Below are 13,576 nucleotides of genomic sequence, written 5' to 3' on the forward strand. Positions count from 1 at the left end.
TGAATCCATCTTGCTATTCCTGCATTTATACCCAACAGTTTAACCTTCTTAACCAACCTTCCATGAGGAACCTTGTCAAAGGCCTTACTAAAGTCAATATAGACAACATCCACTGTTTTACCCTCGTCAATTTCCCTAGTAACCTCTTCAAAAAATTCAAGAAGATTAGTCAAACATGACCTTCCAGGCACAAATCCATGTTGACTGTTCCTAATCAGACCCTGTTTATCCAGATGCTTATATATATTATCTCTAAGTATCTTTTCCATTAATTTGCCCACCACTGAAGTCAAACGAACAGGTCTATAATTGCTAGGTTTACTCTTAGAACCCTTTTTAAACAATGGAACCACATGCGCAGTACGCCAATCCTCGGGGACTATTCCCGTCTCTAATGACATTTGAAATATTTCTGTCATAGCCCCGGCTATTTCTACACTAACTTCCCTCAATGTCCTAGGGAATATCCTGTCAGGACCTGGAGACTTATCCACTTTTATATTTTTCAAAAGTGTCAGTACTTCTTTTACTTTGAAACTCATAGTATCCATAGCTATTCTACTCATTTCCCTTACCTCACATAATTCAATATCCTTCTCCTTGGTGAATACCGAAGAAAATAAATTGTTCAATATCTCCCCCATCTCTTTTGGCTCTGCAGTTAACTGCCCACTCTGTCTCTCCAATGGACCAATTTTATCCCTCGTTATCCTTTTGCTATTAATATAGCTGTAGAAACCCTTTGGATTTACTTTCACCTTACTTGCCAAAGCAACCTCATATCTTCTTTTAGCTTTTCTAATTTATTTCTTAAGATTCTTTTTACATTCCTTATACTCCACAAGCACCTCATTTACTTCATGCTGCCTATAATTATTGTAGATCTCCCTCTTTTTCCGAACAAGATGTCCAATTTCCCTTGAAAACCAGGGCTCTTTCCAATTGTTACTGTTTCCTTTCAACCGAACAGGAACATAAAGATTCTGTACTCTTAAAATTTTCCCTTTAAATGTCCTCCATTTCTCTTCTACATCTTTCCCATAAAAATTGTATGTTTCAATGAGATCTCCCTTGATGGACCAAATAGTCTAATTCAGCTCTTATCATTGCGAATTGATCATGGGGAACAAGGACATGGCAGACCAATTGAATAACTACTTTGTCTTCTGTCTTCACTAAGAAAGACATAAATAATCTGCCGGAAATAGCAGGGGACCGGGGGGGTCAAACGAGATGGAGGAACTGAGTGAAATCCAGGTTAGTCGGGAAGTGGTGTTAGATAAATTGAATGGATTAAAGGCCGATAAATCCCCAGGGCCAGATAGGCTGCATCCCAGAGTGCTTAAGGAAGTAGCCCCAGAAATATTGGACGCATTAGTGATCATTTTTCAAAACTCTTTAGATTTTGGAGTAGTTCCTGAGGATTGAAGGGTAGCTAATGTACCTCCACTTTTTAAAAAGGGAGGGAGAGAGAAAACGGGGAATTACAGACCAGTTAGTCTAACATCGGTAGTGGGGAAAATGCTAGAGTCAGTTATTAAAGATGGGATAGCAGCACATTTGGAAAGTGGTGAAATCATTGGACAAAGGCAGCATAGATTTATGAAAGGTAAATCATGTCTGACGAATCTTATAGAATTTTTCGAGGATGTAACTAGTAGAGTGGATAAGGGAGAACCAGTGGATGTGTTATATCTGGACTTTCAGAAAGCTTTCGACAAGGTCCCACATAAGAGATTAATATGCAAACTTAAAGCACACGGTATTGGGGGTTCTGTATTGATGTGGATAGAGAACTGGCTGGCAGACAGGAAGCAAAGAGTAGGAGTAAACGGGTCCTTTTCAGAATGACAGGCAGTGACTAGTGGGGTACCGCAAGGCTTAGTGCTGGGACCCCAGCTATTTACAATATATATTAATGATTTGGATGAGGGAATTTAATGCAACATCTCCAAGTTTGCGGATGACATGAAGCTGGGGGCAGTGTTAGCTGTGAGGAGGATGCTAGGAGGCTGCAAGGTGACTTGGATAGGTTGGGTGAGTGGGAAAATGCATGGCAGATGCAGTATAGAAACATAGAAACATAGAAATTAGGTGCAGGAGTAGGCCATTCGGCCCTTCGAGCCTGCACCGCCATTCAATATGATCATGGCTGATCATCCAACTCAGTATCCCGTACCTGCCTTCTCTCCATACCCTCTGATCCCCTTAGCCACAAGGGCCACATCTAACTCCCTCTTAAATATAGCCAATGAACTGGCCTCAACTACCCTCTGTGGCAGTGAGTTCCAGAGATTCACCACTCTCTGTGTGAAAAAAGTTCTTCTCATCTCGGTTTTAAAGGATTTCCCCCTTATCCTTAAGCTGTGACCTCTTGTGCTGGACTTCCCCAACATCGGGAACAATCTTCCTGCATCTAGCCTGTCCAACCCCTTAAGAATTTTATAAGTTTCTATAAGATCCCCTCTCAATCTCCTAAATTCTAGAGAGTATAAACCAAGTCTATCCAGTCTTTCTTCATAAGATCCCAAGAATCAGTCTGGTGAACCTTCTCTGCACTCCCTCTATGGCAATAATGTCCTTCCTCAGATTTGGAGACCAAAACTGTACTCAATACTCCAGGTGTGGTCTCACCAAGACCCTGTACAACTGCAGTAGAACCTCCCTGCTCCTATACTCAAATCCTTTTGCTATGAAAGCCAACATACCATTCGCTTTCTTTACTGTCTGCTGCACCTGAAAAGCGGCCGATTAGGAAAAGGGGAGATGCAACGAGACCTGTCATAGTACCTGTCATTGAAAGTAGGCATGCAGGTGCAGCAGGCAGTGAAGAAAGCGAATGGTATATTAGCATTCATAGCAAAAGGATTTGAGTATAGGAGCAGTGAGTTTCTACTGCAGTTGTACAGGGCCTTGGTGAGACCACACCTGGAATATTGCGTACAGTTTTGGTCTCCTAATCTAAGGAAAGACATTCTTGCCATAGACGGAGTCTTTTAGGACCGAGATGAGAAAAATAATTTTCACACAGATAGTGGTGAATCTCTGGAATTCTCTGCCACAGAAAGTAGTTGAGACCAATTAATGGGCTATACTTAAGAGGGAGTTAGATGTGGCCCTTGTGGCATATGGCGTATGGAGAGAAGGCAGGTACAGGATACTGAGTTGGATGATCAGCCATGATCATATTGAATGGCGGTGCAGGCTCAAAGGGCTGAATGGCCTACTCCTGCACCTATTTTCTATGTGTCTATGACATATTAACTTATGAATACCTTGCTGTAGCGTACGATAACCTTCTTCACTGTCCACTAAACCACAAATGTTGGTGTCATCCATAAACTAACTCCAGTCTATGCCAATTATATTCTCATCCAAATCTTGAATGCAGATGATAAACAATTTTTACAGCTGTTCTTCATCATTCGCTGGAATTGGGGAAGGTACAATCTCGTGCAAATTCAGCAGATTCGATTCCCAGCTTTAAGTCTGGGAAATTGTTAGTTTATGGTTTCCCTAATAGGGCACGAGAAGTCAAGTGAGGTCGAGTTTATTGCTATATGCAGAAATATGGTGAGGAACAGATCCACTGAAAGGAGCTGTAGCATCGTACACATATAGACTCAGTCAACACACAAAAGTGCGGCACAGCTGGTAGAGTTGTTGCCTCACAGTGACGAAGACCCGGGTTCAAACCTGATCTTGGGTGCTGTCTGTGTGGAGTTTGCATGTCCTCCCTGTGACTGCATGGGTTTCCTCCGGGTGCATCAGGGTTAATTGCCCTCTGTAGGTCATAAAGTCATAAGGTCATAAGGAATTGTAGAATTAGACCATTCGGCCCATCAAGTCTACTCTGCCATTCAATCATGGCTGTTCTATCTCACCCTCCTAACCCCATTCTCCTGCCTTCTCCCTATATCCTCTGACACCTATACTAATCAAGAGTACATCTATCTCTGCCTTCAAAATATCCACTGTAAATTGGCCCTAGAGTGTAAAGTGGAACAAAAATGTGATACCATAGAAGTCGCGTGACTGTGTAACTCGGTGTGGACTCGAGTACATAAATTACACATAATTCTAAAGACAGTGAACAGAAAAAGACTGCAAATAAAAAGATATTCATGCAAAACACAATTTGGAAGCAAGTCCATGTAGTGAAAGAGGCTGAGGTAGGATTAGTTTAGTTTAGTTTATTGTCACGTGTACTGAGGTACAGTGAAAAGCTTTTTTGTTGCGAGCTAACCAGTCAGCAGAAACACAATACATGATTACAATCGTTATATTTACAGTGTATAGATACATGATAAGGGAATAACGTTTAGTGCAAGTTAAAGCCATTGAAGTCCGATCAAGGATAGTCCGAAGATCACCAAAGAGGTAGCAGTAGTTCATCACTGCTCTCTGGTTGTGGTAGGAGGGTTGTGCGGGTTGGTTTAAGACGATAATGAATCTAGAGGAGTAGCTGTTCCAAAACATGGTGGTGTGGGACTTCAGACCTCTGTACTTCCTACTCAAGGGTAGCAGTGGGAGGAGGTCATGACTTGGATAATGGGGAGCCTCAGTGGTGGTGATGGAGCCTCGGTGGCATCGAAGGGGCCTCAGCGGTGGTGAGGCCTCGCAGGTCAACCGATGGTCGATGAGAGCATGGGGGGGGAACTACTGTGGGGGGGGGGGGGGGTCAAGAGGGGTCAGGAGGAAAAGAATAATGCACAATGGGACTTGATGTGGGGGCCCACTGTGGGGGAGGGGGGGGGGGAGGAGTGGGAGAACAAAGGAGGAGCTGGCGTACTTTGTAACTTTGTCAGTGCCGTAGCTGGACGCTATTTGTATACCTTGGGCAAAGAATCTCACTGTGCATTGTCACATGTGACAATAAAGTATTCCATTCCTTCCATCAATTCTATCCAAAGGCCTCCACTGGGCAAGGATGAATCGGACAGTACCCTAGTTTATGGAAGGACGGAAGCTTGATACCTGAGGGGAAGAAGCTGTTCCTGAGACTGGTGGTGTGCACTTTCAAGCTTCTGTACCTTCCACATGATGGGAGCAAGGAGAAGAAATAACAACTGGGTGGGGCAAGTCTTTGATTATTGATTGATTGATTCAACATGGAAACAGGCCAACTATATGGAATGAGCTGCCAGATGAAAGTAGTTGAGGCAGGTATGATGACCACATTTAAAAGACAATTGGGCTGATATGTGGATAGGAAAGGCTTAGCGTAATAAGGGCCAGGTGAAGTCTAATAGGATTCGGATGGGGCATCTTGATCTGCATAGACAAGTTTTAAACTCTCTGTCTCCCTATAACTCTTTTTCCACACCTGTCTCTGCAAATTATTTTTCTAGTCAGTAGGACACAACATATAGAACCAGGAGAAGATTACGGCCCCTCAAACCTGCTCTGCGATTCAAAGACCGGTCATTCCTTCTTCTCCCTGCTCCTGTTGGGCAGAAAATACAGAAGCTTGAAAATACAGAATGGTCTTTCCATATGCTAGGGAACTGTTTGATTCACCTCTACCCCATTGTGGACATTATCTGCAGAACTGATGCTTTACAATGCTGAGACCTATAATACGATCGATAGGGCAGGTTTGGAAGGATATGGACCAAACGCAGGCAGGTGGGACTAGTATAGCTGAGACGTGTTGGACCGAAGGGCCTGTTTCCACATTGTGCCACTCCATGACTCTATATTTTGCACTCTATATCTTCCCATTTGTTCTATCTACTGTACTTGAGTTTGTCCTGACTGTATTTATATATGGTATTATCTGATATGCTCGATAACACAAAGCAACACAAAGCTTTTCACTGTACCTGGGTAATAAACCTAAACCTTGAGTGAAAACAAAATATCCACCAATCATTCAGTTTGCATTCTGAAATGTTAACCCACTCTTTGGAACGTAAAGCTTAGAAAAGTTCATAAGTGATAGGAGCAGAATTTGGCCATTCTGCCCATCGTCTACTCCGCCATTCAATCATGGCTGATCTATCTCTCCCTCCTAACCCCATTCTCCTGCCTTCCCTGACACCCGTACTAATTAAGAAAGTCTCTCTTTCATTTCCATTTCCAATTAATAGTGGAACAAATATCGCCAAGTGAAGTAGATTACTAAAGACAAAATAATTTTTAAAAAATGTACGATAAAGTATTACACTGCATTGAAGCTATGAGAAGTAGAAACAAGACTTTGTTTCTCATTTTCAAGATAAAGAACTATCAAATAAAAGTAAGGCATAAACATTATTAAGGATTTAATTATTATTTTGAATGAGTCATTTAACCATCTGTCTTATTAGAAGAACTCAAGGGTTTAATCAACGAAGAGCAAGGGAGGCATTCTTATGTCCCAGCCAGTATTTGTCCTTCAACCAAAACTGCCAAAAACAGATTAGCATGTAATCTATTTTATTGCTCTCTTTTGGAGAACTTGCTCCATTGAAATTGGCTGCCCCATTTCTCTCCATAACAACAGGGACTAATTCAAAAGTGTATTCTTGCCAATCAAGTGCTTTGTATCATCCTAAGGTTATGCGAAATGAATCCTAAATGCCAGGAATGTTTTTGCTGTTGGGTTTAGAGTCCGCAAACCACACTCTATTTTTATTACACAAAGCTCTGAGGGAACTAGGTTGGTCAGGCAGCATCAGTGGAGGGAATGGGCAGATGACGTTTTGGGTAAGGACCCTACTTCAGGCTCCTGAAGAAGAGTCCCGACCCAAAAATGTTGCCTGTCCATTCCTTACACAAATACTGCCTGACCAGCTCAGTTCCTTCAGCACGTTGTGTATTAAATATAGTGTAGTTTGCGCTTACTTTAAAGAGGTTCTCCCCATGCTCTACTGCAAAATCTCTTTGAAGAAATTCTCCTCCTGGCTCTCAGCCTGCAGAAGGGTCTCAACCTGAAATGTCACCTATTCCTGGTCTCCAGAGATGCTTGCTCCTGTTACTCCAGCATTTTGTGACTCTCTTTGGTGTAAACACAGTTCCTTCCTACACATGCTGCCTGACCTGTTGAGTTCCTCCAGCACTTTGTGTTTTACTGAAATTTCCAGCATCTGCAGTTTCTCAGGTCCCTAAATTAAAAGTTTTTAAATTGATACTTCCAAAAGACTGCCTCATGGCAAGTGATTTACAGGTGGTTTATGTTCTGATGAACGTTTCCCCTGTTTTATTTGATGGACGAGGTTGCATGTTTGGGAGATGCTATTGGAGTAGGCTTGTTTAGTTTAGTTTAGTTTAGAGGTACAGCATGGAACCAGGCCCTTTGGCCCACCGAGTCCATGCCAACCATTGATCATCCTTTCACACTAGTTCCATGTCATTAGACTTTCACATCCACTCCCTACACACTAGGGACAATTTACAGAGGGTCAATTAACGTATTAACTCATCTGTCTTTGGGATGTGGGAGGAAAGCTAGATAGATTCAGATTCAGATTCAGATTCAGATTCAATTTTAATTGTCATTGTCAGTGTACAGTACAGAGACAACGAAATGCATTTAGCATCTCCCTTGAAGAGCGACATAGCAAACGATTTGAATACAAAAAATAATAATAAGTGTCCGGGGGGGGGGGAGGGTGGTGATTGGCAGTCACCGAGGTACGTTGTTTAGTAGAGTGACAGCCGCCGGAAAGAAGCTGTTCCTCGACCTGCTGGTTCGGCAACGGAGAGACCTGTAGCGCCTCCCGGATGGTAGGAGGATGGTAGATAGGGCTCTTAAAGACAGCGGAGTCAGGGAATATGGGAAGAGGGCAGGAACGTGGTACTGATTGTGGATGATCAGCCATGATCACATTGAATGGCAGTGCTGGCTCGAAGGGCCGAATGGCCTACGCCTGCACCTATTGTCAATTGTCTCTTGAAACCGGAGCACCCGAAGGAAAAATGTGGTCACAGGGAGAATGTGCAAACTCTACACAGGCAGCAACTGAGTTCAGGATCGAACTCATGTTTCTGGCACTGTAAGACAGCAGCTTTACCATTTGCGCCACTGTGCCGCCATCGAGGGGAACTGCATATGGACTGTAGTTCGCTCCCATTCATAAAGCTGTGTTCCCACTCCTCTCAGAACTGTGAACGCGTGGGTTTTCTCTGGGTGCTCCAGATTCCTCTCATATTCCAAAGACATACAGGTTTGTAAGGTTAATTGGCTTTGATAAAAATTGTACCTTGTCCCTAATGTGTAGGATAGTGTTAGTTTACGGGGTGATCGCTGAACGGCTCGGACTTGATAGGCCAACGGGCCCTGTTTCTGCAATGTATCTCTAAACTAAACCAAACTAACAACTCTCACAGTACATGATTATCCCTGGCTGAACCAATCTGCAGACTGGTCAAATTCTTAACCTTCCCTTTATTAGGGTGTGGAATATGATTTTTATCCAGGGACAGTGAAAGACAATCAATGTGTTTAAGATGGTGAAACAAGGAACTGCAGATGCTGCTTTACAAAAGAAGACAGAAAGTGGTGGAGTACCTCATCGGGTCGGGCAGCATCTCTGGAGAACATGGGGAGGTGATGTTTCAGGTCGGGGTTCTTCTTTGGACTGAAGAAGGTCACCGACCCGAAATGTCACCTATGGGGCCAGACCCAAAACGTCACCTTTCCATGTTCTCCAGAGATGCTGCCTGACCTGCTGAGTTATCGCAGCACTTTGTGTCTTTCCTTTCCATGTTGAAATCCTACTTCTCACTTTCTTGGAATAATTCCTAGATCCATCACGATCCTTCACAGATGTTAAAAGATTCTTTACTAATTTAATCGAATGCTAATTTATTAAACGCCCGACTGCTTCACTTGGAAACCTTTTGAGCTTCATTTCTGATCCATATTCCAGAAACATTCACTGCAGCATTCAGTAAATCTTCCACTGGTTGTTGTTTATTTGTGGGCAAGTTGAGCGGAAGGTCCTGTTTCGACACTGTATCACTACAATTCTAGGACTCTATTCAAGAATTGTATTGATTCATGGACTGTGGTCTTTGACACAGCTTGTTGCAACTTCAGTGCATTAAATGCCATGCCATTGTGGGAAAAACACTCACAGGATTGGCTCAAGTTTACTCTGATAAACAGTGCAATGTATATCGTGATTCATAGTCATCCAGATTGGAGCAAGCCCTTAGTTCTACTGAGCACACTGACCTCAGCGGGTCAGGCAGCATCTCTGGAGAAAAGGAACAGATGATGGTTCGGGTCAAGATCCTTCTTCAGACTGAGAGTCAGAGGAGAGGGAAACTAGAGGAGTGAAAATGTTCAGAACAGATCAGAGCCGGCACTGATGACCAAGGAAAGGTGAAGCTCACAATGGTCCATTGTTGGCTGTGGAAGAGGTGATAACGAATGGATATATGGATGCAAGTGGTGGAACTGGCAGGGTGATTAGGGTGGGGGAGGGGTGGAGAGAGAGGGAAAGTGTGGTTTACTTGAAATTAGAGAAATCAAAATTAATACCATTTGGTCGTAAGCTGCCCAAACGAAATACGAGGTGCTGTTCCTCCAATTTGCGTGTGGCCTCACTCTGACAGTGGAGGAGGCCCAGGATAGAAAGGTCAGTGTGGGGATGGGAAGGGGAGTTAAAATGTTTGTTCTGAACCTTTTCATACCTCTAGTTTCCCTCTCCCCTGAATCTGTCTGAAGAGGCGTTTCAACCTGAAAGTTGACCTATTCCTTTTCTACCGTAATGTTGCCTGACCCACTTAGTTATGCCTGTTTTTTGTGTCTACCTTAACCATTGTAACTAATCCTGCCCAAATCCCCTTGTGTGCACTCCAAATTCCTATCAACTCACCACCCCCACCTCCCACTACTAAGATTATATCACACTCACCAACATAATGGGGACAATATACAGTGGCGAATTGGTCTATCAACCAACATATCTTTAGGATGTGGAAGAATTCTTAAGCCCTTCAAAAAAGAGACTCACAGTACTGAAGTAACTCAGCGGGTTAGGCAGAATCTCTGGAGAACATGTTTAGGGAATGTTTTGGGCCGGGGCCCTGCTTCAGACTAATGTCTTCCAGAGATGTTTCCTGACCTGCTGAGTTATTTTAGCATTTTGTATCTTTTTTTGTAAACCAGCAACTGCAGTTTCTTGTGTCTACAGAATACCTTTTAAGCTTTACTTAAATCTGGAGAGATACTTAGGTAGGAAAGGCATAGAGGGAGACGGCTCAAATGTGATCTGAAACGGGGGGCCTCGACTCAAAGCGTCACCTGTTCCTTTTGTCCAGAGATGCTGCCTGACCCGCATGCATTATTCCACATCTTTGTGCCTATGTGGGCAATTGGAATTGGCATAGATTGATTGGACAGCATGAATGAGGTAGGCTAACAGGGTGTTGTTTCACATTATGATTTTTTAATTCTATGATAATTGGAGCATTCAGAGGAAAGCCACGATCATAGGGAGAATGGTCAAATTCTGCACAGCCAAGTGATATTAGATATCAGCCAGGTAGATGCACATCTGCAGCACAGGTAGATGCACAGGTTCTATTACCCAGGGTAGGGGAATCAAGACATAGGCTTAAGGTGAGGGGGGAAAGATTTAACAGGAACCTGAGGGCTAACGTTTTCACACAAAGGGTGGGCGGTGTATGGAATGAGCTGCCAGAGGAGGTAGTTGAGGCAGGGACTACCGTAATGTTTAAGAATGGGACAGATTTGGAAGGATATGGGCCAAATGCAGGCAGATGGGACTAGAGTAGGTGTGGGCAAGTCGGGCTGAAGGGCCTGGTTCCGTGCTGTATGACTCTATGACAAGGCCGGAAGTCAGGATTGAACCGGGGTGAACGTCTTTGGTCAACCAGCATCTGCAGTTCCTTGCTTCTACATTGGGCCAGGGTTGGTGGAGCTGTTAGGCAGCTGTGCCACTGTTCCACTCTACCACCAGTGCGTTAATGCCACGGCTGTTCCACCTCATTCACTCCTTAACCCAACCAACAAGAATATTGCAAATTCTAATTGTCTCAACTTGCTCACTCTTTCTCCAAAATGAGCACTGAGCACTAACTTAATTCAGTGTAAAATTCAATAAGGCATTTTAAATATTTAATCTGTTGAGGACAGTCAGTCTGCCAGTTCATTAGCATTTAATTGAGCTGCAGACTGGGGCTCCCAACTTCTGTTTTAGTGATCTGCCAGCACTGGTACGGCGTCGGTAACCTTTTCGTGGTGTCCAGTGGTAGTCTTATTAATCCTTGGGGCAATTTGGCTCTCAAGTATAAACATCTGCACGGGACCATTGTGTACATCAGCGGGTGAGCGTAGAGCACTCACTTGCATTGATTCTGGCACCATCGTGATCTCCTGGTGCCTTTTCCATCCTGAACCTCCTGGCAAGGGAGTTACCACGCATCCTGTTGCGAGCTTCAGGGACCCATGTTTTCCATCTGAAAAATGTGAAAGGAATTAAAAATGAATGGGTCACAGATTCCTGCAGCAAGTCAAGGAATGTCACCCAGCGGGATTTTGAATCTGCTCACTTCATCTGCAGAAATGGAGCAGGTCTTCCATTTAAAATCTGGTTGATGAGTGCAGATCCACTTGACTTTTAGCTGTTAACTGCAAGAGGATTTGCCCCGCACACCCCCCTTTAAACTTTGCCCTTCCCCCCTTAAAGCTGTGCCCTCTAGTCGTTGATATTTCCATCCAGGGGAAAAAGTTCTGTCTGTCTACCCCATCTATACCTTTCACATTCCCATATACATCTATCAGGTCTCCCCTCAACATCTGACTTCTTTACATTACGGCATTAGGTGGCACGGTGTCACAGCGGTAGGGTGGATGCCTTATGGCACCAGAGACCCGGGCTTGATCCAGATCACGGGTGCTGTTTGTACGCAGTTTGTACACTCTCCCCGTGACCAGCGTGGGTTTTCTTCGGTTGCTCCAGTTTCTTCTCACCCTCCAAAGACGTACAGGTTTGGACGTTTATTGGCTTTGGTATAATTGTAAATTGTCCCTAGTATGTGTAGGATACGGTTAGTGTGCGGGGATCGCTGGTCGGCACGGACCCGGTGGGCTGAAGGGCCTGTTACCTCGCTGTATCTCTAAACTTAACTAAACAAAATTATTCAAGTTTGTTCAATCTCTGTACTTGATGTAAGACAAATTGCTGGAAGAACTCAGCAGGTCAGGAAGTATATGCGAAGGGAATCGAGAGATAAAGTTTTGGGTCGGGACCTTTCTCCAGACCTCTTGATGTATGCCAATTTAATAGTAAGATTAAACGAGAACTTACCAGTTTGAAATTTGATCTGTATTTTATGAGGAGTTACGATGAGGGATTACGTGAAGAACCCCACCAGGACGCATGCGTGTCATTCTTCAAAGCAGCGGTGTGAAATCACAGATAACTGTAATGACTAAACATAGTAAGATTAGAGAAGAGATACCAGTTAAGTATATGATCAAGGGTGGGAGCGGAGGGCAGGTAATCCCTCATCGTAACTCCTCATAAAATACAGATCAAACTTCAAACTGGTAAGTTCTCGTTTAATCTTATTATTTTACTTCGGAGTCACGTGAGTGACTACGTCAAGATTTTAAAGCTCTGTGATTTCATGCCATGGAAACGAGTCCATGCATCAGTCTGCCTTGACTGTAGGAGGAATAGTGTTAACATAATTCAGACATGAATTCGATATTGAAATCATAAAATTTATTAACGCAAATTATGACCCTTTTATGGGTTTGAATTAATTTATAGAACTTAAAATTTTTTCTGCAAATGTTCCAGGTTTCATTACTGGTTTATTGTAAAATAATTGGAATGTTTGTTCCCCTGACCATCCTGCTGTTTCGAGGACTTGGTCCATGGGCACATCTAATTGTATTGCTGCCGATGTAGCTGCAGCCCTGGTGGAATGAGATTTAAAAATGTTAGTATCTGGACCGTCACTCTTTTGTGAGGTTGCTTGTGGCTGATCAGAAGTCCCTTCTCATTGCCTCTTAGGATTTTAGTTTTCTCTATGTATAATGACAGGTGTCTAACTATACAGAGACGGTCATCTGTAGGGTATGACCTAAATAGTATATTGAGGCCTGCTGATCCCTGTCTGTTCTGCTTTACTAGCTCGTAGATATGGAACGTAATATTGTCAGGTGAGGAAGTCATGTTGTCCAGTCTGAGTTTATGCAGTGACTGTACCCTCTGTGCCGTGACTAATGCCATTAACATGACTGTTTTTAAAGTCAGTCTGTGTAGAGACAGAGCTGATGCTGGAGACCAGTTTCTGAGCGTCTTCAGGACAATGCTTACATCCCAAATTTGGGAGTACCTGATTTTTGGGGGATTAGTATTAAAATTCCCCTCATGAGCTTTGTTACCAATGGGTGAGTCCCTACAGAGTAACGCTCTATCCCTTGCCATAGGTAAGTCGAAAGGGCATTTTCTGGCACTGTTGACACTGGCACTGTAACTGAGCCCCTCATCATAGTGGAGGCCTGCCAGATATTCCAGAACAGACAGGATGTTCATGTTTCTGTTGGTGATGTTCTTTTTTATGTTTGATACTGTTTTTAGTCGATTGTTTTTGGGCCGCCAAGATC

The sequence above is a fragment of the Leucoraja erinacea genome, chromosome 5, assembly GCF_028641065.1.
Source record: "Leucoraja erinacea ecotype New England chromosome 5, Leri_hhj_1, whole genome shotgun sequence".
NCBI lineage: Eukaryota > Metazoa > Chordata > Chondrichthyes > Rajiformes > Rajidae > Leucoraja > Leucoraja erinaceus.